This window comes from Meriones unguiculatus, chromosome 8, assembly GCF_030254825.1.
Source record: "Meriones unguiculatus strain TT.TT164.6M chromosome 8, Bangor_MerUng_6.1, whole genome shotgun sequence".
Lineage (NCBI taxonomy): Eukaryota > Metazoa > Chordata > Mammalia > Rodentia > Muridae > Meriones > Meriones unguiculatus.
The window spans coordinates 99,756,897-99,784,326 of NC_083356.1; the positions used below are offsets into that span (position 1 = coordinate 99,756,897).

At 39.7% G+C, this 27,430-nt stretch overlaps 1 protein-coding gene across 26 annotated transcripts in view; it reads right to left on the reverse strand.

The window, feature by feature from the left end:
- Baz2b (bromodomain adjacent to zinc finger domain 2B) overlaps positions 1 to 27,430 on the reverse strand; it is a 288,501-nt gene that overhangs the window by 119,012 nt on the left and 142,059 nt on the right. Inside the window, exon 1 of one of the 26 annotated variants that reach the window (XM_060390228.1) lies at positions 8,880 to 9,131. The exons of 24 other annotated variants lie outside the window; for them this stretch is intronic. The gene's annotated coding sequence lies outside the window, so the exon portion shown is untranslated. Of the gene's footprint in view, positions 1 to 8,768; positions 8,788 to 8,879; positions 9,132 to 27,430 lie in introns of those variants that run through there. One more of the 26 variants, XM_060390229.1, reaches the window with a different exon arrangement.

A 27,430-nucleotide genomic window follows, 5' to 3' on the forward strand; every position in this document is an offset into this window, starting at 1 on the left:
AGTTCTCACATTCCTCACGGCAGGGAGTTAGGGCAGCAAACTCCACCAGCTCACTTGCTTTGGCTGATCATGTTTTATTTTACTAAGTATGCACACAGTAATTCGCAGATGCCAACCAAGTCACATGTGACTAGTAAGTCCCAAACTGAACACTATTTACTTTTAAGAATAGCCATAAAAGACTGGTTCTCCACAGTTTAAATGTAAATGAGATCCTAAGCACAAATACATAAAATATATCACAGCTCAAATCTAGAGCTGTCAGTTTCTCATAATTAACTTGGCTTTCTTTTGGTCAAACTGGAAATATAACTTAACTTAAGCCAAGGTACATAGTACAGTGCTCTTTTTAAAAAAAAATCACTTTAGTAGATAAGATTTGATTTTAAAATATATGTTTATCTTATGTCACAATAGATTCATTTTAAATCTTGATGAGTAAGAATTCGCATTATGAAAATGACTTACACAATGCCTCTAGCCTGAACCTGTCACTCTCCTTTCTTTCTGACTAAACACTGCTATGATGTTCAGGCTTAAAACAGAGCTTCAGGAATAATCCTGCCTAAGTCTTGAGGAACTGTGACTCCAATGAAAGCTGCTGCACCCAGCCACCAGATGTTTCTAGCATTCAGCAGACTTGAGAATCATGTAGAACCCAATCAAGTTACTTGAGTAAAAGAAACCAAATACCTATGCTTTGCTTTATTCTTTGTAAATTTAATATACGTTGGTATTTAAATCAAAAACACCCATTTCCAGCTCAAAGTACATACGCTTTGAAATAAAAATAAAAACGCTATGTATGTGTGTGTCTATGTGTTTATATACACACATGCATACATACACAAATGAATGCTCTCGGGTATGATACAGCCACAGAAGTGGATATTCTAACCATAAATGTTTAGGGGGTTCTTTGACGTAAAAGGGCCAAAAGGCACACTTTAATACCAGCACTCCAGAGGCAGACGGATCGTTGTGAGTTTGAAGCCAGCCTGGTCTACAGAGTGAGTCCAGGACAGCCAAGGCTACACAAAGAAACCATCTCAGGAAAAAGAAAGGGCGGGGGGGGGGGGTATGGTTGGTAAAGCAACTGCCTTGTATGCATGAAGGCCTGAACTGGTGCCCCAGAACCTGATTAAAAGTTGGAAGCATGGTTTGTGGATAATCCCACAGCTGGACAGACAGAAAGAGGAGGCTGTCTGGGCTCATTGACCAGCCTGTGTAACCTAATTGGTTAGCTGCAGGTCAATGACAGACTCTGTCTTGACTGGAAACGGGTGGCATTCCTGATAGTGATGCCCAAGGCTGCCTAACTTCTGTATGTGCCTGTGTGTGTTGTTGCTGTTTGTGGTTTGGGAATATTATATATTCCCCTTAGCAAAATTTGCTGTTGCGGCCAAAGGCTTCTTCTTGCTTCCCATTTCTGAAAATACTTACTACTGATATTAAGCAACTGAACATAAGAAATCTTCAAAACAGGCAGAAATACACTAAATTACAAGACTTGCCTACAGAAACATCGATACATATTTGTTTTAAAGTGTTCCTAGAGACTGTGTACAACCAGAATGCTTCATTTTGATAGCTTCACTGTAGGCAAACAACAGCCTTTTCCACACAAGCACATTTGGCTGCTTTTCTCTCTCTTTTTCTAAAGAAAAACACCTGATGTGCTGAAACCTATAATCAGTCAGCCTAATCTTTTCCATAATTTGTATTTATTAAAATTTTACTTTATTAAAAAACATTTACTTTATTACTTATTTGTGCTTACATGTGTGTACATGCTCATGTGAGTGCCAAGGGAGGTCAAGAAGGGGTGTCAGATGCCCTGGAGCTGGAGCTGCAGGTGGGCCCCTGACCTGGGTGCTGAGGGGTAACACTGGCCCTTTGCAAGATCAGTAAACAAGTTTACTGTTGAGCCATGTCTCCAAGGCTCTCCATGCTTTCTAGTTAATACTAGGTACATAAAGCTAGTTTTGTTTTTTTTTTCAACTGCCACTAAAACATTTGACAATTCTCAAAAGGCTAAGCATAATATTACCACACGAACTGAAGGCAGAACTTGTAAAGATTCTACCCATTAACAGGCAAATAGATGAAAAATAGATCATGTTTCTTTACTTTTATTTATATAATTGAATTAGGTAAAGCAATGAGGTTCTGAAAATCCTAAAAGGGGGGATAATCCTTGAAAACTTTGTGGTAAGCGAAACAAACTTGCCCAATAAGACCATAATTATTGTATAAATATACATTTGAAAGATTTATAGGACAAACAGCAGATTAAAGTTAGCAAGAGTTGGGATGTCACTGTTTAATGATTCAGAATTTTTTTAGATGCTGAGAACATTTTAGAAATAACTGTGACTGCTGCACAACACTGGGAGTATAGCTAACTGAATTACATACACTGAAATGGCCAAGAAGCCAGGCATCGTGGCATGGCCGCCAATGGAAGCACTTGGGTGGCAGAGGCACAAAGATCTCTGTGAGTCCTATGGTGACCTGGTATACACAGTGAATTCCAGGCCAGTCAGGACACTACAGTGAGACTCTGTCTCCAAAGCAAAGAAAAAAGTGGTCAAAATTGGGAGCAGGAGTATAGGTCAATATAGAGCATTTGCCTAGCACACCCAAAAGCAAGAAAAAAACAAACCTGAAAAAACTACTATTTCAAATGGCAAGCTGGGATGTTGGGTATATATATATATATTTTTTTTTTTTCCCCAAAATGACATAAAACAAAATTATTGAATTGTGTATTGTAGATGGGTGATCTGATAGACAGTTGTTGGGTTTCAGACCATTCCAAGTGGACCTGGCCTCCCAGTTTCTCCCAGTCTCCTTTGGGCCCTACCTGCTGCAGGGCATTGCTAGCATAGCCAACCCTTCACCCTAAACTTCCAGCCTAGGAGCAAGGGCTTCCCTTCCCCACTTCACTATATAATCCAGACATTTTGTCCCACCCCAACCCCCTCCCTGCCGCCTCTTCTCTGTGTCTCCTCTTTTCCTCTCTTCACTGTGTGCCTCTCTCTCTGCCTCTCTGTCTCTCCCTCCCTCCTTCCCTCCCTGCCTCCCTTGTCCTGCAAGGCAGCTGAGAGCTCCTTCTAATAAAGCTGCATTTACACACTTCAACTTGTTTTGCACTTAGCTCATATCACTGTTTCAGAAGATTTACCAAGAGTCAATTCCATCTCTGGAAAATAATTTCTTAAACTAGTCTCTGAAGCTTTATTTGGTGCTTAGGGATTTCACTCTGTTTTCCACATAAATTCCTTCTCTGGCAATTTACTTACTAGATTTCCCTTACTGTTAATTCAAAGTATTTCATGTATACATCTCACTCACTTAGCACTTAATCTTGTATCCCCTTTGACGTGTCTGGTGTTTAAAATTACTGTAACACATTTAATATTTGATTATGCATTGCTTATAACACCAAGTGAATTGTTTAAATTATCAAATCAATACTCATACTTAATATTTGTTTGGATTTTATTTGCCAAAGTATGTTTGTAGTGGCTCAGGCTGTCAAAACAGGGTCTAAAAATACACTACATATAAGGCAACATGAATTTCAGTCCTACACTTGCACAAACACATTAGCTGAAATTTTTTATAACAAATGCTAAGGGAAAACAGTCCAGGAAAATATGTAAGATTTATGGACCTCTCAATCAGTCAATGATATACTTAATTCAATACACCTGCCTACTGTTTTTAAAAATTCTCTCTATCTCTCCTCACACTGCAGCAGAGGCTGGTCCCCCTAAGCAACTTCACCCTAGGCTGACCACAAACTCTAAGGCAATTCTTCCAAAAGGACCTCAGGGCTGGGATGTTGGGCATAAGCAACCACTTGACTCCCGTCTTCCCTGACCGAATAAAAACCACGATGCTGCGGGGCCTGGTGATGCACAGCTTTGATCCCAGTGCTGGGGAGGCAGCAGAAGGCAGATCTCTGTGAGTTCAAGGCCAGCCCGGTCTACAAGAATTAGAGAGTCAGGGCTCTGTTACACAGAGAAACCCTCTCTCAAAAAACAGAAACAAAAAAGATTCTGTCCAAATAAATACTTTTAAAATGAGTAACACACTGACATTTAATGTGTATGCTAATATTTTCTAGGCCTAAATAGTCAACACAAATAATTCTAATCTTAGCAGTGTTATTTAAGATGTGAAAATTACAGATAGTTTAATTACAATTTCTTTTAAATATATTTTTGAGACCAACCAAATCATTTAAATACCTTATTTAATGATTATGGTAGAAATTATACTTAACAAAACTTGTTACAATATGATAATAAAGTAGAAGACTTTAAAGAAAGGTGTTAAAAGTTTGAATGAACTGTTTTTATTCCTTTGAAAAATCGGTATAGAACGTTAAGCACTGTATCAAAAGACTGAAGATAAAGGCATGTACTTATAAAAATAAAAGTCTCAAAAGCAAACCTGTTTCAAAGGTACAGTGTCAATCCGTACTGACTTAGAACAACGGCAGTTCATTTATGCATTGAAAACATCCATTAGCATCTTGGAGATTCGTTTTCTAGTCAGTCAAGGAAAAGCACTTGCCCCCACAGAAACCAAAAAGGATAGCAAACAAAAATGGTCTCTAAGATGACAAAACACGCTAAAAATCAGTCTTTATTAATTAGAAAATTATTGCCCCTTAATCTCTGAGATTTTATAATTTTCACAGGGCTGGATTATGATTTCTATGATTTTTATGAATCTCTGTGACAGGAGAGGGTAGTCAAACTGTATAGAAATTTTTAAATGACCAACAGATGGTTTTACTCCATGACCAAAATTTCATAAGCTTGTTGTGAATAGTATCACTGTATTACAATAAAGGATGAAAACTAATGTTGCAAAAAAAAAAAAAAAAACTTCTTGGGTCCTTAAACAAAAGTTTTTCTTTCTTTCTTTCTTTTTTTAACTTTAAAAGTATACACTTTTAAAACACTCAGCATGGTCAATGCTATCTATCAAAAACTTAACTGATCACCAAGAACTCTAGACAATTAGCAATCTCTCTTGTCCTGATTATCTCTCAATGTTTTTCCCTTGTGGCACCATGTTGAGAATCAACAGCTAAAGCACTAAGGGACAGCTATGATTAGTTGCTGAAACGCTGTCAAAATTTAATAATCCTTGATACTTAGTTCTTTGACATAAACACTTTTATTGCTCTTAAAATAATAAAACTTGATGCTGGAGAAATGGCTCAGTAGTTAAGAACACTGGCTTCTCTTGCAGAGGATGTGGGTTCAATTCCTAGCACTGATATGACAGCTCACAACTGTCTGTAACTCCAGTTCCAGGGGGTCCGACACCCTCACAGACATACATGCAGGCAAAACACTAATGTACATAAAATAAAAATAAATAATTTTAAAATAAATACTCTCTGGCTGTTTGGATGCTGTTCCAGTTAGTAAATATGCAAAGAAGACAATGGCAAGGCGACCTGAGGTCTTCCCAGCGATATGTGGGATAAGTCCAATTTATGCTTCAATATCAATTTAAATTGTTATCCATCTCCTGAGATATGGATGCCTTCCTACATCTCGCTTTGCACAACTACTAGATACTTCAAATGTACCACATGGGCAAAGTCCTGATTCTTTATCCCTTCTCACCCTGGCTCACCTGGAACTCGGCAGCTCACAGTGATGGCGACACCACCATCTAGTCATCGGTTCCCTTTCATCGACAAGCACCATGAAAAGATCTCCATTTACCCTTCCAAAACATCCAGAGTTCAAAATCTACCAAGCCCACTCCCTTCCATGAGATTACTCTAAGAACTCTGTACTGATGTTCCATGACTACAGTCTATTTTCAACAGAGCCAATAAAATGATCCCTAAAGGCTCAGAGGTTAGGAGCACTGGCTGTTCTTCAGTGGTCTGAGTTCAATTCCCACAACCACATGGTGGCTCACAACCATCTATAGTGAGATCTGGTGCCCTCTTCTCATGTACAGGCACACATGCAGGCAGAACGTTGTATAAATAATAAATAAATAAATCATTTGTTTTTTTTTTTTTTTTAATGATCCTTTAAAAATACAAACTGGACCCATGCCCATGCAGAAGCCTGAGTTCCACTAAGTCCCAACAGGGTCTAAAGGTCTCGTGTGAATCAACTCTCCACTCCTTCCTTCTGAATATTCCTTTTACTCTCCCCTCCTCCTCACTCATATCGCCAATCACAACATCCTCCATTCGTTTCCCAAGTCATAACAGGCACACTCCTACCAAATGCTTTCTGCCCTGAAGGTTCTCCTGAAAGGGATGCACATAGATTACTTTAGTCATTGCTCAATCACCACCTTTGTTGAGTCCTTCCTGAGACTAGAACAGCCACAAAATTCATCCTGCTCCTTTCTCTTTAGTTTCTTTTTTGTTTCTTTTTTAGTAACATTTACAGTCTAACGTGCTATATACTTTACTAAGTATATAAGGATAGTTTAATTTCCACTTGAACTATATGTTACACAAAAATAAACCTTTGGAAGATCTATTTGCTGTTATTTCCCAGGTATCCAGAATACTCCAGAAGATATGTAAATTCATTATTTAAATGAGGTAGGCTGAAGCATCTCAGTGGTGAAGCACCTGCCTAACATTCTCTAAGCCCTTATTTTCAGAATGTCAAGAAGAAGAAGAAGAAGAAGAAGAAGAAGAAGAAGAAGAAGAAGAAGAAGAAGAAGAAGAAGAAGAAAGAAGAGGAGGAGGAGGAGAAGGAAGAAGACGATGACAATGACATGGAAGCCCGAGTGGTGGCACAAGCCTTTAGCTCCAGCACTCCGGAGGCAGAGGCAGGCGGGTTGCTGTGAATTAGAGGCCAGCCAGGTCTGCAAAGACAGTGGAGGACAGCCAGGGCTGTTTCACAAAGAAACCCTGTCTCGAAAAAACAAAACCAAACAAACAAAAGAACAATAAATTGGCTTTCCCCTTGTACAGACTTCAGCATTGTGTGTTGACGTATCCTGTATCAGTTATCACATTGTACTATAACAGCCTGCTAATTTTCTTCTGCTGTTAGACTCTGAACTTTTGAAACAGGCATTCTGTTTGGCTTCCTACTGTTAGTAATCGTATTTCTTACAATGTCCGACACCTTGGAGGCACACTATAATATCTGATAATTAATTCCATCTAAACCAAAGGCATGAGCATTTTTAGGATCTTCAAAATATAAAGTGTCTTAAAAGCCTCACTGTGAGTTCTCTTAGTGTTTTCAACCTGACTCTGACATTGGCAAAAAGACCTAAGTCACATATTGGAATTCTCTACAATTTTATCTTTATCAATGAAAATAGAAGCAATGACACCATGCCTAACGCGATTATCATGACTATAAGATGATAAATTAGCTCACCGGTTTCTAGGTAACAATAAATGACATCTATTACTTATCATTACAAAAGGAAACAGAGGCACTACTGTAAATTTTATCTTGATAACTTGCCATTAAACATAAGATTTAGAACCTTCTTGTGATAAAATAACTTATTAAAAACTACCAACTCAAATAAAATGAACTCAATAAGCATTCTGAAAAAAAGTACCTTAATTCTCAACACAAGCTAGACTATATTTCCCCAGAATACTTACAAATAATTTGATCTTAGATTCTAAAGGCTTCTTCAGAATCTGTATTTTATTTTTAATAACTTTAAAATGTTATCTCTTACATGAACAAAATGCTTCCTACTGGAGTTGAACTATTCAAGACGATAATATTTAAACAACTTACACTTACTAGTGCACAGAATGTGCTCATTGTCTAGAACCTCATGTTTAGAAAGCCAGAAGCACACTGGTGACTCCTTACTATTTAACTGTCAGCTTCCTACCTCTGTTAGTCATGCATCCAACAATATTCATAATTCTTGGATAATGGTCATGAAAACCAGAGTTCTGTTCCTTTTTGTAATGATAAGTAATTTATTGTTACATAGAAAGCCGGACACTAATTTGAATTGGATTTTTCACTGTAAAGCCACGAATCGCCTGCTTTTCTATACACTGATAATACAACACCCCATCTTTGAAGGCAGTTCTCTAATGTTACAGATGACCTGTAAGACCTGTTCCTTTGCATTTTGTAATTCAATAAACAAACACATTTGACTTAAGCACCTGGGTAGGAGACCAGAAAAGGAGGTAAGCAGTTTAAATGACTGTCCCAAGGCCACAGATGGGGAGGCCACCAGCTCCGGGATTAAAGCTAAGCAGCTATTTATCCCTTCTTATGCTTTCAGTATTAACATTCATTTTTATATGGCAGAACCCTCATAATTAACGTACAAAAGCAATTTAATGTAATAATTAAAACAATACAGTGACAATATGTAAACAGAAATTTCTTACAGAAAAGAGAAGTTAGAATTTATCCCAGAGTTTGAAAACAGTCTGATTGACGACATGTTACTTTGGGATTCTGCTTAGAGCACGAAGCAAGTGGCAGCTTACTCTAATTTATCCTGCTGCTGTCTTTAAGCACGTCTCTTTAACCAAGATCTAGTAAGTATACGAGATGGATTTAGGATGCAAAACAGAAACACTATCGAATTTCTAAAATCCTCCAAACTTCAAACAGTAGTTTCTACTCTAAACGCAGGCTCAAGTTCAGGAAATACTTGTAAGAGCCTCATCAATGAGAACACAGTGAGACACAGGAAAGCAAAGAGCAAGCTCTGCGCGGCGGGAGACCGACGCTCGGCACACACTCGCAGCTTACTGTGGAGAGGTCTAGTCAGGAAGTAGCCATTATCCTTTCGATTCCGCGCGGAGGCAGCGCTCCGCAGCGAGCCGGGGTCCCTGCAGCCCAGAGCCGGGAGAGGATACTTACTATCGTGTCCTAGCTCTGCTGACCCCAGAGGTCACAGTCTGCCTTTTATCAAGCGCTATAATGAAAACACAATCCCAGTAAGCGTTTACAAAGCCCTGCTTGTTGAAACACCTAAAATCTACCTAGCACAACCTCGCTCTCGCAAAACATGGCTGTCTTATTCAGAGATTAGCAATTATTGTAATGAGATACTGTCGGAGAGGGTCAAATAGTACTTCCTGCAGTTTACACATCTTGATTTCCTGGTAAACAAACTGGGAGGCAGGTGGAGCGCTCGGCTCGCCGGTAACCGAGGATGCTCACGTGACGGCACTAAGCCAGGTGAGGGGCACGGCTCAGGTAATTGCTCCGTCTTCATTTAAGGTCAAAGCCTCCAACGAGAGACGAACCCTCTTCCGTCCTTTTTGAAGAACGATTTATTTCTGACCCGCGTGAACTCGGACTGGTCAACAAGCCTTACGCAGGTTTCAAAAATTGGTTTTTGCAAACAAATTGGTTACAAGATTGTTTTTATGAAAAAAATAATTGCTCAAGTGCTTAAAAAAAAAACTTTAAATTCCATTTCTGAGTTAAAATAAAAAATTAAAAAGAAAATTTTTAGTCAAAGCATGAGTCTATTTTTATTAAACTACTGTATAAATATTCAACAATCTTTGAAAAAATCATGTTTCAAAAAGTTTACGTAAGGTAAAATGGTTGCCCACAATTTAAACTGCTTTTTCAAAATATAATAAAATTGTAAATATTCACCTTACTGTTTACAAAATTATTAATTTGAAAATGCATTTCTTTCTTCTTAGGTTTTTCCTCCCAATTTGCTCTTTTCCCTTTTCTCTGAAATATGTAATGCATTTGGATGGGGGTTGACCACAAAATCCAGAATTCTGAGCTTCATAAAAAAAAAAAAAAAAAAAACAAAAACAGAACTTACTGCTTTCAAAGTAGCTAGGGGATTTTTAAAAATCTGTAAAACTTGTACTTAGTAATCTTATATTTATTAAATATATACTAACATGTTTGTAGCTGTGAATGTAAGATTCAATCATTTTTAATGTAATAAGTGAAAGACCATTTGCAACAAAATAGGCACATTAAGTATTAAAATATTGAATTAAGTTAAATTTATATTAACTCATTGGCAAAATAAAATTTTTATGTATTGACATAGAAAAAGAAACAAGAATGTCAACAAAATCAGTAACAGAAACCCAAAGCCATGGGAACAGGTAACTCTGGCCAGACTGACAGAATCTCAGAAGTCTGTGCTGTTTCTACGGGGTGTTACATCACCTTAGCACAATTGCTATCATCACCAATGCTTTTACTCCAATGAAATTGGGAATTTTCTGAACACTACACCTAAGGAGTTAAGAGTTCCAGCTATCATTCGTATCAAATTCAGTAACAGAAATAGCCTACTTTCTCACTGCGTGCAAACATGGTCCTTAGTCCATCATGGAAAACTGTAAATTAATTCTGACTGTACATAGCTTTGGCTATGTATTCATATGTCAAGACAAAGGTTTAAATTATAAAATTATTATTTCAGCTTTTTCAAAAGTCCATGGCTATGTTAGGTCCCACAACTGCTCACATTGAGAAAGTGGTGAAGAAAACCATGGAAAGCAACAGAAGATGAGTGAGATGCTTCACTCTAAGTGGCTCTTTCAGCAGAAGTCAGTGAGCTTTCCTGCCAAGAGCGTCTAGTTCTGGGCGCAGGAGATGGCTCAGGACCAACGTGGTGGGAGGAGAGAACTATTTCCCACAAGTTGTTCTCTGATATCTTTCTCTCTCTCTCTCTCTCTCTCTCTCTCTCTCTCTCACACACACACACACACACACACACACACACACACACATCAATAAAATTTTGAAGACGGGCTGTGGTTCAGTCAAAAGGAGCAGGTGATGTGCAGGCGCTCTCTCCTCTTAGACTACAAAGGGCTCCTCCCCTCCTCTCGGGTGGACACCATGCTACCCATCTGTTCGCCCAGACACGAGGATTGGGTGCACTTAGACAACTACCTGCAACTGGGGTCTGGGAGGCTGTAAAACAAAAGGCCTCAGAAAGATCCCCACTCCCTGACAAGTCTAACAAACCAGAGTTAACAAGAGGCAAGAAAGGGTCAGTGGGATGGCTCAGCAAATGAAAAGGCTTGCACCCAAAACCGATGGCTCAGGTTGGTCCCTGAAACTCATGACAAGAGGAGAACCCATTGCTCAAGTTTGTTCTCTCACCTTCACAAGCACACAGTGGCCGGTCAATGCCTGCACTCACACACCCATACACTCAGAAACAAGCTCTCTCTCACACGCACACACACACACAAACTCACACACACACAGTAGTAAATAAGATAGAAACATTACTTATACCCAATCTTACACCAACAGAATTTAAAGTGACTTGCAAGCAGAAGGAAAGAGTATCTTTTAAACGTTGAGCTTATATGAAGAAAAATTAAATCCTGTCCAGATGTGGAGGCACGCAGCTACAGTCCTAACACCCAGGAAGCCGCAGAAAGATTCTGAGTTGGTCCCACCTGGCTCATATTGACACCATCTCAAAAAATTTTAAAGTAAGAACAGTACAATACGAGGCAGAACTGAATGAAGTAATCAGAAATTTCCAAACTCCTTGGCCTCCCTAAAATGCCATTTCACAGGCAAAATCCCAATTATCTAGTTCCCACAATTAACGCATATTTTTTTTTTTGCTTTCAGTAAAATAGTTTTCTCCGTGTATTCACAGAAATTAGAACAATGAATTTCCTATGCCACCTTCTATCATTTCCTTAATACAAGCCACAGTCATAGCATAATAAAAGATGACTAAAATAAAAAGTTATGCAGCCAAGAAATCTAGTTTACCTAATCTGAATCTGTGTATGTCCTTGTTAAATTCAGTTTCATACGCTAAATTCAGTCTCTTTTCTAAATGCAGTTTCTGCTGCAGGCTCAGTACATTGTGTGCTTTCAGAGAGGCAGAGATTTAGGGTGTAAACCCAAGTATTGCACAGAGGCCTCCAGCTCCTCTTTCACTGTGACCTTTCATGGGCTTGCTCCACTCATCCACCTGTAGTCCAATCTGTGGTGACTTCTCCTCCTAATCAGTCACTCTGATTCCTAACTCTCCACTCTGAGCTTGTGTCTGCACAGATGAAGCTTGCTTTGTATGTTACCAGTCAGGCGAAAGTCAGCAAACTCCCCCTGTATCATTTGAAAACAGCCCTCAAATGTTACTCTGTAATATGTCAATTGATAAGTACCTCGGTTGAACACAACTGAAATTTAACAATACTACACTCAGATTTTCACGGGCTATAAATAAACAGGTAATAGCAAATCAAACAGATACAATGGGGGGGTCTCTCTCTACCTTATAAGATGGTAACATTATATCCTATGCCTTCCCAGATTATTCTTTGTTTCTTATAGCTTTTCTCCATTCATTATCAGTTCTCCTTTCAGCAAACCCAGGGTGACCCTCTCTTGGAGTCTTGTTAAGAGGGCCAACAATCTTTCCCTCACTAACTCTAGAACAGCTTGGGATTTTTTGTTTGTTTGTTTGTTTGTTTACATTGGTCATAATGAATAAAACTCAATATGCAGTACTCGTAGAACAAATTGACTTAAGATGACACATTAATAACCTGTTGAACATATCACAGATCTTGTTGACCTAATGTAGTCAAGACACTGTTAGGATTACATACAGTGAAACAGAAGGTCAGTTATTGCCACATATATTCTTACATGTTATAAAACGAACTTGTACTTACACAAACCCTGGGTCTCATATGGGGACAATTTTTAGAACACTACTCCAAACCAACAGACTTCATAAAAGTGCTGTCAAGCCACAAAATGACTAAAATGACAATCCTGTCTACTCTAGTTTGCGCCAAGCCTATGACCGCTGGCTGCAGCCACTCGCCTGTCTGTACTGCTATTCCCTTTTTACCTCAAACATAAGGCCAATGAGATAGTTAATTCCAGAATCTTTTTATAAAAACTCAAACTGCAGTGATTTCTACGCACAATTTTTGCTACTGCAAAAAGTAGCAGCTTTCAGATCTTGCTTTTAATAAAGAAACCATTCCCAATATTTAAAATGTTATATATATATATATGTGTGTGTGTGTGTGTGTGTGTGTGTGTTATATGCTTATGTAGCTAAAAAATTACTAGCCCAATCAATGGAGTTTATATGCTATTCACTTAAAATTATATGCTAATTAACCTGTTCACATTATTAACCATCTTATAATTGTTCACAGAGGACAAAAATAGAAAACATCTGGAACACAAATATAAAGGCCTTTTAAAAATAATTTAGCCACAAAATAATAGAATCCAATTTTCTTTCTTTTCCTTAAAAATATGGTAAAGTAAATCAGAGAGAGCTGTATCTTCCAGTAACTGCAGCATAAGAGACACACGCAGAGCCTGTGAGTACAAGATTCATTTTGCTGCAGAAGAACAGACACTGCATTACAATGAGGTCTGCTAATGAAAGCACCATCAGCCTGAAATACATCCGTACTAAACTGGGGCCTCGGTGTCATTTTCTTTTTGCATCATTTGTTCCTTCTTTGGCCTTTTCTTTCCCCTGACCTGTTCAGTATTTTTGTCCTTTAGATTGAAGAGTTTACTGGGAAAGGAAAACCAAGACTCTAATGTCATACAGAATTGCTTTTTATTCCCCACATTTATTTTTAATGCAAACTCTAACAGCACTGCTTCATCAGCACTATTAATACCTTTAAAAAGAAAATCAATGGAGGCGACCAGAAGAAACAAAGAAAGGTTCCTTCTGGAGACTAGTGTGAGATCTGGTCTGAAATTTTTATCAACGTTTGATATGAATTCCATACACACACTTTCAGTGCACTGTGAATGATGAGTAAGAATCAAGACAATAGTAAGTACATTTTAAGTCACCTTTAATAAATCCTCTAAAATATTCTACTACTGCCAGTTACTAAATGCAATAATACACGGCTGCATATTAAGTATCAACATAAAAATTATTCTAATGTTTTTAAATAAAAATTTGGTTTCTCCCAAAATGTTTAACTTTGGGGTCTATATATGGTCATTGCTAATTCCCATTTGTCAAAAGTGAGTAATTCAGAGCACTCTTTTTTTCTAAGATGTTATTTAGTTTTACATCTGCACGTACACCTGTATGCCAGAAGAGGGCATCAGATTCCAGTAGAGATGGTTGTGAGCCACCATGTGCTGACCGGGACTTGAACTCAGGACCTCTGGAAGAACAGACAGTGCTCTTACCAGCTGAGCCATCTCTCCAGCCCCCTGAACACTTTTTAAAAAAGATTTATGATTTTGTTATAAGCCTGAGAGTATTTGGTATTGTTAAGCTGGCAGTATGAATGCCCCAGTCAATTTACCCCCTTTGAAGCACAGGCTACTGAAGCAGACCATCCACCCCTTTGGCAGTGCGCCCAGATGTTCTAGTCCACCTCTGCTGCAGACAAGGCATCTGTTGTATGATTTCACTAACTCAAAATACCTTTTGGGGGGTTGGAGTAAAGGTAACGCCCAGTGCCTATATCCACAAACAGCCACAAACAGCCAAAGTTAAATGAAAAACTGTTTCCTATTCTCATTTTAATATCACATTAATGTCAGAAGGGCAGTGGCAGGTGGATCTCTGAGTTTGAGGCCAGTCTGGTCTATAATGAGAGTTCCAGGACAGCCAGGGCTATGCAGACAACTCTGTCTTGAAAAAACAAACAAACAAAATAAAACATTATTTTAAAACCTCATATTAATGTCTAAATTACAAAGATATGCTAAAAATAACAAAGGGCAATTATCAATTCTAGTTCTACCGGAAAAACTAATGAGATAATTAGATATTATTTATTAAGCTCAACTTTCTGCCTCTGATTTTCTCACAGCTCTGAGGCCATTATAAAATATGGGGGCTGACAGGGTCACTCAGCAGTAAAGCACTTATCTAACACACTTGAAGTCTTCAGTTCAGTCTACAGTGTTCAAACAAAATAATAATAATGATGATAAAAATGTTAGAGGACGGTTTTAAACACATGACCACATAACCTAAGAGCAGTAACTAACCCATAGTATTTACTAAAAAACATAAACTTCTGTTAATGCAGCAAAATGTTAATTAAATTGTACAGAATCGAGCAATAGGAATGTCTGTACCTTTTATTTGGAGCAAAGGGAATAAGCCTATAGGTGACCACTCAAGCTCAACCGCTCTTGGCTGAAGGAGCAAAGGCCACAGCCCTTGAGATGTCTTTAATGGAATGCAGACTCAGCCCACACTTGATAAGCATAATCCTCTATGCATTAAAGATAAACTAATCCAGAGCCAGGCAGTGGTGGCGCACGCCTTTAATCCCAGGGCTCAAGAGGCAGAGGCAGGTGGATCTCTGAGTTGAGGCCAGCCTGGTCTACAGAGCAAGTTCCAGGACAGCCAGGGCTACAAAGAGAAACCCTGTCTCCAAAAAAACAAAAAGAAAGAAAAATCTAAAAACAAGAAGCAGACAAAACGCCAGAGGGTAAAGATGCTGCCACTACGCCTGGCAATCTGTTAGGCCCCAGAACCACACAGGGCAAGGAGAGGGCCAACCCCGTCCTCTCATCCCTGCACACGGGCTATGGCATATGCGCACACCCACATACGCGTGCAGAAATACAGACTTCATAGTTTTAAGTAGGACAAACTGGAACAGGAATGAATTTCTGAGAAGGAAGTTGTGATATTTTATCTACTGAGCTAGTTTAAGCAAGAATAGGATTCTGTGATTAGTCTTGAGAAAAAAAGGCATAAACAAAAGAGATGAATATCAGGCTGGAGAGATGGCTCAGTGGTTAAGAGCACTGGCAGCTCTTCCAAAAGATCCAGGTTCAATTCCCAGCACCCTCATGGCAGCTCACAGTTCTAGGGATCTGATATCCTTACATATACAAACGTGTGGGCAAAAAACAAAAAGCAAACAAAACAAAGAGATGACTGTCAAAGCTCCAAAGTAAAGAATGAGTTTTTAATATTTTAATATTTTGATCAGAGTCAAAAAATTAAATATATGTATAATGAATAAAATATCATACGCATGTTTTTCTATAACATATATATTGTAGTAAAACCTCTCGTCTAATACTAAGTAATGAAACTCTGCTTACCTTCTAATATCCGACAGACTGGGCAAGATCAGTCATATGGCCACAGAAACAGTAGATGTTAAAATCTGTTAGACTTCATAACAGATTCTAGGCAGGGACTGGGAAAGCAAGAGCTAAGCAAATGCCTAACATGCAGAGCCAGGAGCCCTTGACAGGCGCAGTATAAAGCGGAAAGGAAATACAGACACCTATCAGGCAACACAGAGCTAGAAAGCATGCTATCAAGTTAAAACTGCGTGAAGCCTATAACATGGTAATTCCACGTAGAGCAAGGGGAGTTCTGAAATGTGGACATAGAGAGTCATATGTAAGAAATTAAATTGCCGTCTCAAGGTAGAGTGTGAAATGAGTACATCAAAAGCATTATGACATGTTTCTACTATGAAATAGCACACAGTGGTTAAAAAGAATGAGATTGAGATCTTTTCTATGCCAACTCAACTTTAGGGATGGCAGGGCTGGCATAATTTGAGCTTCTCTTCATCATCTCACTTAGAACAGGGCAAGTCTACAGTTGTCAATGAACAACAACAAAAAAAAGTACTAAGAAGGAAACAGTGGGTATGTTACGCAACCAGTAAAGAGAATCTCTGGAGGAGGTAGAAGGCGATACAAACCATGAAGCACGAACACAGACTTAACTTGAATGAGGAAGTGAAACTCTTCTGTTCTTGAGGTGAACAGAAAGAAGGAGGAGCCGACCCAGCCTGGCAGGGGAGACCTGTAACAGCAGCTATTCTAAGGCTGGGACAGGAGAACTCCGACTTCAAGGACAGCCAGGATGACACAGTGACAGCAAGGCCAGATTTACAAAATAACAAGTTACAAGAGGGCTGGAGGACAGATCCTTGGTAGACTACCTGCCCAGCATTTTTTCAGACCCTGGGTACAAGTCATAGGTCAGCAAATTTTAAAATCATTTTCTTTTTAAAAAACTGTGTTTGCAGGAAAATGAAAAGATGATGCAAGACATCACACATATTTCCTTATGCCCTATTTTTGTTGCACTTCAAAACTGAGAAGCCAATTACAAATGTGTTTGCAACTGTTACTCTTTAAAGTTACATTCAAGCCCCTTTCCTCTGCCATCTCTAACCCCTAAGAACCATACATTTTTCTGGCTTATATATTATATATTTTGCTTTTTTTGGTTTTTTGAGACAGAGTTTCTCCATGTAGTCCTGGTTGTCCTGAAACTTGCTCTGTAGACCAAGCTGGCCTCAAACTCAAGAGATCTGGCTCCTGGGTGCTGGGATTAAAACGTACACCAACAATGCCCAGTTCACAGCAGCCCTTTATGACTAGCATATTTTCTTTAGTCAGATACACTGCACATGGATCTACACTGTTGTGTGAATCAATACTTAATGGCCATTTATTGCTTAATAGAATCCCACGGTAGCGATGAACCATCTTTTGCTTATCCATGTGTTGCAAATCCTTTTGGTTGTTTCTGGTTTGGCTGTATTATAAATAAAGTTACTGTGGTCGTGTTCAGATTTCTGTGTGTACAGAAGCTATTGTATTGTGTACAATTAAAGCACAAAAATGTGACTGCTTGTTATGATTATATGTGTGTGTGCGTGCACATGTAATGTACTTAGAATCCAATTTCTCAACATTCTTGTCAGGATGTGTGGTGCTGTCACTACAATAAAACATGTTTCTTTCGTTGACATGTGTGGTGTGCCTGTGCGGTGCCTCTGCGTGTGGATGCTGGAGTGCACATGTGAGCCCAGAGGAGGACGCCTGGTGTCCCCCTGCCCTCCCACACTCCCCAGCACTGGGGTTACATGCTCTGCATGACCACACATGGCTTTAAACACGGGTTTGAAGGATGTGAACTCAAGTCCTCATGCTCACACAGCATACACTCTTACTCTCTGAGCCATTTTCCCAAGCTCTAATTTTTATTTGTACTCTTCTCATGAGTGAAGAATCAAATGTCATTTTGGGGTTTTCCTGGTGCCCAGTGAAAACAATCATTTCTTCATAAGCTCAGAAAGTATCTACACAGTAAAACATATGTCTTTTGTACATCTTTAATTGGTTAACATTCTTGGTATTGATTTGTGTACTTCTTTATACCTGACATAATCTCCCATACGTAGCATTCAAACAGTTCTTCAAAGTATCCTCTTATCTTTTTTTTTTTAATCCTTATTTTTTAGCACACTGAGTACATTTGGTGCTGTGCTCATCTTCATGCCAGAGCACCATGGGACACAGGGAGCCTACAGTGCCGATGCTCCTAAGGAAACAGGCTTTCCTTTCCTGTTAGAGTCATCAACTGTCAATGCTTAGGAGCCCCTCTCCACCCATGTTGGACCTTTTATTAGCTTGATGGGATCTTCTGCAAAGTACGTATCTTTAACTTTGATGATACCCAACTTACTGAGTGTTTTTCTTTACAGATAACATTTTTTGTCTATCATATATGAGAATTCATTCCCAAGTTTGGGCTTATAAATTTTCAAGTTTTCTTTTTAAAATTTTACTGCTATACATTTTAATTTACAGTCCAAACAGTTTTATGAGGACTGAAAGATAACTTGATAGGGTTTTTTTCCATCAGAATGCCTTCCATTACTTAGCTAAACTCAACTCTACAATATCTGTTTATGGGATCAGACATTTAACACAATATAAAGTGCAGTGCACAGGGAGTGGGGAAAACACAGATTTAAATTTATATTGTACTGTGCTGACAGTGTTCGGAAAGATTTATCCATGATTTACCCAGGAAGATTTATGTTTTGTTTTGTTTCGAGGCAGGGTTTCTTTGTGTAGACTTGGCTGTCATTGACTTGCTTTGTAATGACTGGGGCTGGCCTCAAACTCACAGACATCCACCTGCCTCTTCGTCCCAGGTGCTGGGATCAAACGCATGCATCACTGTACCTGGCACCCGGGCATAATCTTCATTAGTCCTGTAGATGACATCTACTCTAAACATTGTTGGTTTTGTTTTACGAGACAGAGTTTTTCTGTGTAGCCATGGCTGCCCTGGAACTGTAGACCAGGCTGGCCTTGAACTCGGAGCTCTACCTGTCTCTCCATCTCTTCCAAGTGCTGGGATGAAAGGCATACACCAGCATCTAAACTTTGAAAGATTAAAATAATAATAATAATAATAGTAATAGTAATAATAATAACAGTATGTTGCAGTGACGCACGCTTTAATCCCAAGCACTGAAAAGGCAGAGGCAGGCAGATCTCTGTGAGTTTGAAGCCAACCTGGCCTACATAGGAAGTTTCAAGACAGCCAGAGCTACATAGTGAGACCTGTCTCAAAGAACAAATGGGGGAGGGAGATTAAGAATCAGGCTACTCACAGAAGGGTGTGTCCGTGAGCACTGAGGGAAAACCACCCAGGCACCCCCTGGCTAACACAGTTAAGTGGTTGTAAATGCGGGGAGCAGTGGGTGCAAGAAGCTGGGGCGTTAACCTCAGATAAAAGGGACAGACTACAAATGATCTCATGAGTCTGTGAGTAACAAGAACTCCATAGCGACGGCAAGTCCGTGCAGGATTTCAGGGAGGTGAATGGCCTAGTTACATCTGTGGGATCAATTAAATCATCACTGAGAGAAGGCTGCGCAGGGCTCAGCAAGAGGCAGCAGTTTATTGCTACGGGCAGAGACATCATGCAAATGCACACAAATACTTCCTCAGCATCCAGCTGAGTGTGGGTGCTCACGCCTGGAACCCCAGCACTTGAGAAATTGAGGGGGGGAAGATTTCCAAAAGTTCGAAGGCAGGCTAGCCTACAGAATAAGACCCTGTCTACATACATACATAAACACACACACACACACACACACACACACACACGCATGCACACTAGCAGTGTGGGGCAGAGATTTCAAATATAAATAGAGAAGAATAAATTTGAGAAATATTTAAAAAGCAAGTATGTTTTCAATAAAATCACAGGCCCGAAGAGCTCCCAAAGGGAAGCAAAGGCACCGTGCAGCAGCAATATTTGGAGAAGATTTCACTAACGGGCATTCCCCTCTAGTGCTGCCTAGTACGCATTTACCACAACATGAACGACGCATTTTCCTACGATATTCTTAGAAGAGTAAATATGTTATAGAGGCTCAAACACATTAGTGCCTTAACAGATGCCCAGAAACAGCTGCTCAGTGAAACAAAGCCTGTTTGACAATTCCGTATTTCATTCTTCCCTCCCTCTGCCGGTCTTCTCTTCCTTCCTAATTGCCTCCCTCCATCTCTTGTTTCTTTTGAGACAGGAGCAAACTCACAATCTTCCTACCTGAGCTTTCTAAACAGCAATTACTAGAATGTGTCACACGTGTGCCTGGCCTAAGATTAATACTTGCACCTCCCAATTTTACTTAAGCATGGAACCTTCTTTTTATGTAATGCTACACACAACCAATGTTTAACAAAATTACTTTGGAAAACACTAGTCTGACAACAACAAGAACCTGGTACCGGGAGCTGGAGGGATGGCTCGGTGGTTAAGAGCACCCGCTGCCCGTCCAGAGGTCCTGCGCTCAATTCCCAGCACCCACACAGTGGCTCACAACCATCTACAGTGAGACGTGGCACCCTCTTGTGTCATGCACGCATAGATACAGATAGAGTGCTTATGTGTATAAATACATAAATCTTAAGAAAAAAAAAGAATCAGGTATGGCAGGCTCATGCCTGTATTCGCAGCATTCAGGAGGCAGGAGGACTGTCATGAATTTGAAGTCAGTCTAGGCTACATAGTCAGTTCTGGGCCAGCTTAAGCAACAAAGTGAAATCCTGTCTCAGGGAAAAAAAAAAAAAAAAAAAAAAAAAACCACAGTAAAAATAAAAAGACCCAAATAGTATAAAGCCTTTTTATTCTCACTGTTTCCAGAATCCCACCACGCAGGTCCACTTGTCCTTCTGGAAGGCACCTTTGGGGCCGAGTCTCCGGGCAGCTCAACCACATTCTGACTAGAATGGCCCTCGGTAAGGACTCCGTGACAGACGGTAACTTACACCCTGCACTTGGGAGCCCTTAAGTCACCTTACTTTTCTTCACAGTGCTGACTGTCACACAGCAAATCCAACCTCATCTTGTCTTTTACCCAGAGAATAAGTCTCATGAGCAAGTCTGCCTTGTCCAGTCATTAACCACTTTCTATGAACAACCGCAGAGCAGGCAGCTGCTGAATAACTCAGTGACTATCATTTAACCTTTGTCTGACTATCAGGCTTTCATACTGAAGTAGCTAACTCCTTTATATGCAATAGATACTTATCAACTATTCACAAGGAGTGGTTATCTCACTCAAAATAGCCTGGCTCCTATTTTTCATACCTGTATTCTATATAAAACACAGGACTGGGTTTTCTTGTTTTTAAAAGTCATTTCAGGATTTTGGAAACTCTTAGCTCAAACGTTTCTAATTTTCTTATTAAAAAACTATTATAAGACTTTACAATGTTATCTTTCTAAGATGCACAGATGGCAGGTTAATCTATCTGCTGCTGGAAATTCTCCTTCAAGTAACTTCTGTGGACATTGCCAACAGGTCTGGCTCTGAAGTTGTGGCATGCCGCTCTAAAGCGAAGGGCTGTCCACTGATATCCGTGAGTGTCTTTCTCTAGCTCCACAAACTGCCAGTTGCTGCAGTAGATTTTAGGTGTGTGGTGTTTCCACTTTAATTCCACCATTACTCTCCAACAAGGGTTAGTTGTTCAACTGAACATACTCTGTATGACGATATACTCTCACAGGTACTTACAGTCCACTGAAAATCAGAACAAGTTCTCACAGACACATACAAGAAATTCTCACAATACCCCAGAGTACAATTTACAAAACTCTTACGTATTTTAACATCAAATGTGCTATTTCTAAAACTCAGATCAGCCAACACAATACAACATAAATACTACTCAGTTCGTAATTGGGTTAAATCCCAGTAAACGTGGTGGAAGGTAGAAATGCTGTGACTGGAAACACACTTTACAGCCTCGCTGACGAAATCATAAGTTAGCACCGCGGTGTAGCACGGACTCCTGCTTTCTAGCCTCGTGACTTCACAGCTGACAGGCCCGACACTCTGGCTGCACCTTCCCACGTTATCGCTAGCCCAGCAAAAGATCAAAATTCAAACTTCAAAGTACAGTAGCTGCTGAATGTGCAGTGCTTCCACGGCGGTGTAGAGGTGAGCCATGCATTTTGGGGAGCTGTCTGAAGCCTCCACTGCTTAGGGCACAAACAAGCATTTGCTCGGTGATAACAAACTGATGCTGCGTCACTTCCTATTCCGTGTAAAACAACCGCCCAACTGTCCCTCACTCTAGTGATCAGACTAGAGTGAGAGCTGGGATTCTTCCTAATAAAAACACCTGAAACTGGACGAGCAATAAAACATTTAACAGCTGTTTCTACTAGACTGCTACTCTGAATAAGTTGTCCCTTCTATGGTATTTTTTATTTCGCTTACAGTAGTGTTTCCAAATTTAAAAATAACTCGTAAGTACAACAAATAGTAAAACCTAGCAAACTGTAAGTAGTGAATGAATAAAAAAAAATTTAAAAAAGAAGGACAAGACTGCTCCTAGGTTTGGGGGAGGAGGAACTATTGCAGAAATAAGGGAGAGCATAGCCAGAGGCAGGTACATCTGGGAGAGTCCAGAGTGAACAAGACCCTTAACCAGGAGTGTGAGGAGCTGTGGGAGGGTAGAGCTAGGAGACAAAGAGGTCAGGAGGGTAAGAGGTAGGAAAGAAGGGTTGGGTAAGGAAAATGGATGGATTATTTAAGAAAGGACAGCTGGGGGAAGGAAGGCCCAGCCCCTGGGCTGGAGAAGTTTAGGGTAGAGGACAGGCTATGCCAGCCACACCCTGTAACAGGTAAAGACCGAGGAATGCTGGGAGAACCTGGAGGCCAGGTCTGCTTTGATACGTTAAACAGACACCTCAACCCTTGGTCCTGGTTTGAGACCTAACAGTGAATTGGCAAAATAGGCCCTGGAAACACTACCCTGAGTCTCTTCATCTATAATCTGAGTCTCTTCCTCTATAAACTGAGTGTGTTGCTCTAGGATTTTCTAGCACACTTTCAAATTGTAATCTTTTTTTTTTTAAATCCTGAAACAAAGATTTTAAAACTACATTAGGTGCTTTTAATCTTGCAAATCAACTGAGAAACCCAGGGTTTCTGATGACAAGAAATGCAAATTCCCTTAAAAGCTTACTTCCTTAAAGAGTAGCCAATAAAACATGTTTATGTTTCTTCATAATGAAACACCTCAATTTGTACTCAAATGTAATGACTACTATTTATCTACTTTTGGTGAATAAAAGCTGAGGACAATTTATTAGAGCCGAGAAAAGTCTGTGAATACAGAAAGGTCACAGCCTGTGTGCTGAGTTGCTAGCAAAGCATCTATGGACTAGAAAGCTGCCATTTTTCTTCCTTGACAAAGACTCCATCTGCCACTGAGCCATTTCCAGCCTCCAAGTTAGAATATCAATGATTTCCAACCATTCCGCAAGCCTGCTTTCACCTTGGTGTCACCTCTGAAATACATCTACGGCCGATGATGAATCTCCTCAAACACACACGTGAAGCCCGCCCGTGCTTTGTGCACCCTCGAGGTACCTTCTAATGCCCCATTTTTATTCATGCTGGGTTGCAAGAGAATTATAAAGTGCATGTACCTCCTATGATTCTGGTTGCTTTACTTACATACTTTAAATCAGGCATATTCACAAAACGTTAAGACCCAAAAGACTCCACGAGGCAGCTCTCGATAACGGCTTATAAACCAAAACGGCAGAATGTGGCCACTTTGTTTTCCTGCTGGGGGGAAGGCTCAGTGGCAGAGGCCCTGGCTGCCTACTGAGTTTGATCCTCTGCACTCACGTCACAGAAGGAGAAAGCCTGTTTCCACAGGTCATCCTCGGACTTCCACACATGGCATGACATGCACACATAAACACACACACACACAAAAAAAATAATAATTTGAGAAGTGTCATCGTTCTTTATTATTATCAATGTCGTTTCTATTTAATAAAAACCTGCTACCTTTTGGGAAGGGTGGGCAGTGCTATGAAACAAGTGCCTTCCTTGCTGATACTAAACAAACACTCCTGCAATAAATCCTTACCCACTCAAAACTGTTGGGTTTTTTTTTTTTTTAATAAAATAGCTTATCTCCTTAGAAATTGACATTACAACAATGATGTAATGTCTAGTTTTGTACTTAAGTCAGGCTGTTGATACCATAAACAAGCCAAATCCAAAATAGAATGAAAATTTTTTTCGATCATATTTTGTTGTTTCTCACTATTTTGTGTTCAATAAAGTATTAGGAACACATGGTTACTATCAAGACTATTAAAAATACTTCTGGGGCAGAGTACGTAGCCCAATTGGTAAAGTACTTATCCAGTATATGCAGAAGCTCTAGGTGGGTGCATAACACCATCAGAACGGTGCGGTGGCACAGGCTTTTGGTCCCACTGGAAATAGAGACAAAAAGATCGGCAGTTCAAGGCCACCCGCATTTACATGATGAGTTCAAGGCCAGCTTAGAATATATAAGGCATTGCCTTTACAAAAATATAAATAGGGGCTAGAAAGATGGCTCGGTGAGTAAGAGCACTGGCTGCTCTTCCAAAGAACCCAGGTTCAATACTCAGCATCCCCATGGCAGCTCACTACTGTCTGCTCCAGTTCCGTGGGATCTGACACTCTCACACAGACATCTGGGCAAACACTAATGCACATAAAATAAAAATGAGTAATTGAGTGTGTGTAGACATACGTACAGTTACTTCGCCATCCTTTTAAACAAATATACCATAGTATCTGGTCACTAAGCTTTAACAAACGGACATACAATTCTATCTAAAATATTCCTCTGCATTATGTATTTATTTTGAGACCAGGTCTCACTAAATAACCTTGGTTGGCTTTCAAGTCAGAAGCTTCTTGTCCCATGATCCCAAGTGCTGAGATAACAAGTATAGACAACCGTGTCAAGCTTGAAACATTACTCTAAAAGCAGGCTTTCCTTCCAAAACAAAGGAACAATTAAAATCTGCTGACCTACAGGCTACACAGAAAAGTATAAAACGACATTCTTGTTCTCAGGCTAAGCAAACCATAAATTCTCCCGTTTAAAAAAAAAAAAAAAAAGCATCTAAAATGACAAGCCACTTTACAGTGAGAGGAAGTCTAATACAGAGGAAAGCATTCTGGAACTGAGATCAGGAGAGCTGTGTCTGTGTATACCTCTGGCCTGAACATGCAGATATTTTAAGTCCAGGAAAGCCACTTACTCAACAGCGTAAAGTAAGTGGAAGAAATGACGTCTACAACCTTCCTGCTCCAGCATTCCTTGATAAGAGAGCACCATGTGCCCAGACGTCAAACGATAAAGAAAGAAGCCACTTGACTCCAGATTTTGCAATTCACACTCCCTTTCGGCTAGAACCCAAAAGGAAATGATTCTGAAAGTTGGGTATTCCAGGATGTGCAACATTTGGCTAACATAGATGTGGGAAAGGATTTTCCACAAAATGAGTAGCAGCATAAATAAATGTGAGAAAAAGAAATCATGACTTCAGACACGTTAATGTGGCTATGCTATCCACAATGTGAGAAGGGGAAACAGAAAGCAGCGAGGGAACAGACCGAGCTGTCTTTAGCATGAGCTGGGGCTGGTGGCATGAGTGAAAACCAGCGCCTTAAACAGTGCTGGGGCGACATCACATCTCCTTTTACGGCCTGACTGCCTGGAGTAGGAAGAGCAAGAACACGCCACAGCAGGCCAAGATCTCCGTGGGAATCTGGTGACTTTTATTCATGGAAGCAGGCGTGAAGCAGAATCATTCTTTTTTAGTTGTTGGTTTGTGGGGGGGGATGTATTTGTGGAGGGTTATTTGGTTTGTTGGTTTTGGTTTTTCAAGACTGTTTTTTGTTTTTGTTTTGTTTTGTTTTTGTTTTTTGTAACCTTGGCTGTCCTAGAACTCGCTCTCTAGACCAGGCAGTCTAAAATTCAGAACTCCACCTACCTCTGCCTCCTGAGTGCTGGGATTAAAGGCATGAGCCACCACAGCCTGCAGATTCTTCTTAAAACAATGAGAGAATAAGAATGCACTAAAAAGGAAAAAGGTTACCTAATATTAAAAGAATGCTAGATACAGAATTAAGACTCCAGTGTTGTTCTGTGCTATAACACCTGTGTGTCACACACTGTCACTCTAAGCTCTCTTTTCTATAGACTATGGACACTAAACAATTGCATAGCGTGTTACCTTCCTTCCTCTACAGCTTTCAAGCTATGGGAGTGGTCAACATTTAAAAGATCTTAACCCTGACAGACTCAAGACAAAGCACTAGATCAAAACCAAGGAAAACTAGGAAAGATTTTTTTTTTCTCCAGCAGTTACACAACTGCCCAAACTCCAAAGGCCAAGCCAGAACTTTGAAAATGAGCCCTCTTCTGCTGATTCTGTCAGCCATGAATGGCATTCGCTACGTATCCCTTGGTAGGTCAAAGGAAAAGCCAAAAGGGATACTGTCTCTGTCTTTAAACAAACTCTACGGGGGCAGGGATTTTTTTTTTTTTTAAAGGAGAAAGAGGAGGAGACATGTGGAATAGTAAAAACTGGCTTTTAAATGTATCACAGTGCCCAGGAAGCCATCACTCAGCTTTGCTTCCAGGGAGAGGCTGTATCTGAGCTGCAGTCACATGAAAAGCAGTCACATGAAAACTTGTCAATAAAGATCAGCACAGTGCTTCATTTAACAAGGGCTAAATTAAAAGCTAACACTTAAGTTAAAATTGTACTGATATTATATTTTGAGCTTGCATGGTGACTCCTCATCATTTCAAGCAATAACTTCAATGTGTGGGGGCTGAAGAGCTGGCTCAGGGGTTGAAAACACTGTTCTTGCAGTTCTGGGCTCACTTCATTCACTTCCTGGCACCCACGTGTTGATCCAACAACCTCTTCTGACCTCGGGAGGCCTCGGGCATGCACGTGGTACACTGATATGTATGCAAAGCAGAACACCCACACATATAGAATAAAAACTTAAAAAGACTCCAAATTTGTTCCCATGATACGATGTTTATTTGTGAACATAAGCATAAAGCAAGTGAAAAAAGCACTTTTTTAGCAAGTTAGAATTTAAATTAATATTCTGAAATGATTTTTATTCTAAACATATTTTTAATTAGTGATTTTAATTTTGATAGGAATGTAATTGATTTTAAGAAACATTCAAGGGGGGTTAATTTCAAGCAACTTGCTTTATTTATTTCATTCAAAGAGTATGATAATAAATAATTAAAATCATATTCCAGAGCTTTTTAATTCTTTAATACTTATTTGCCAT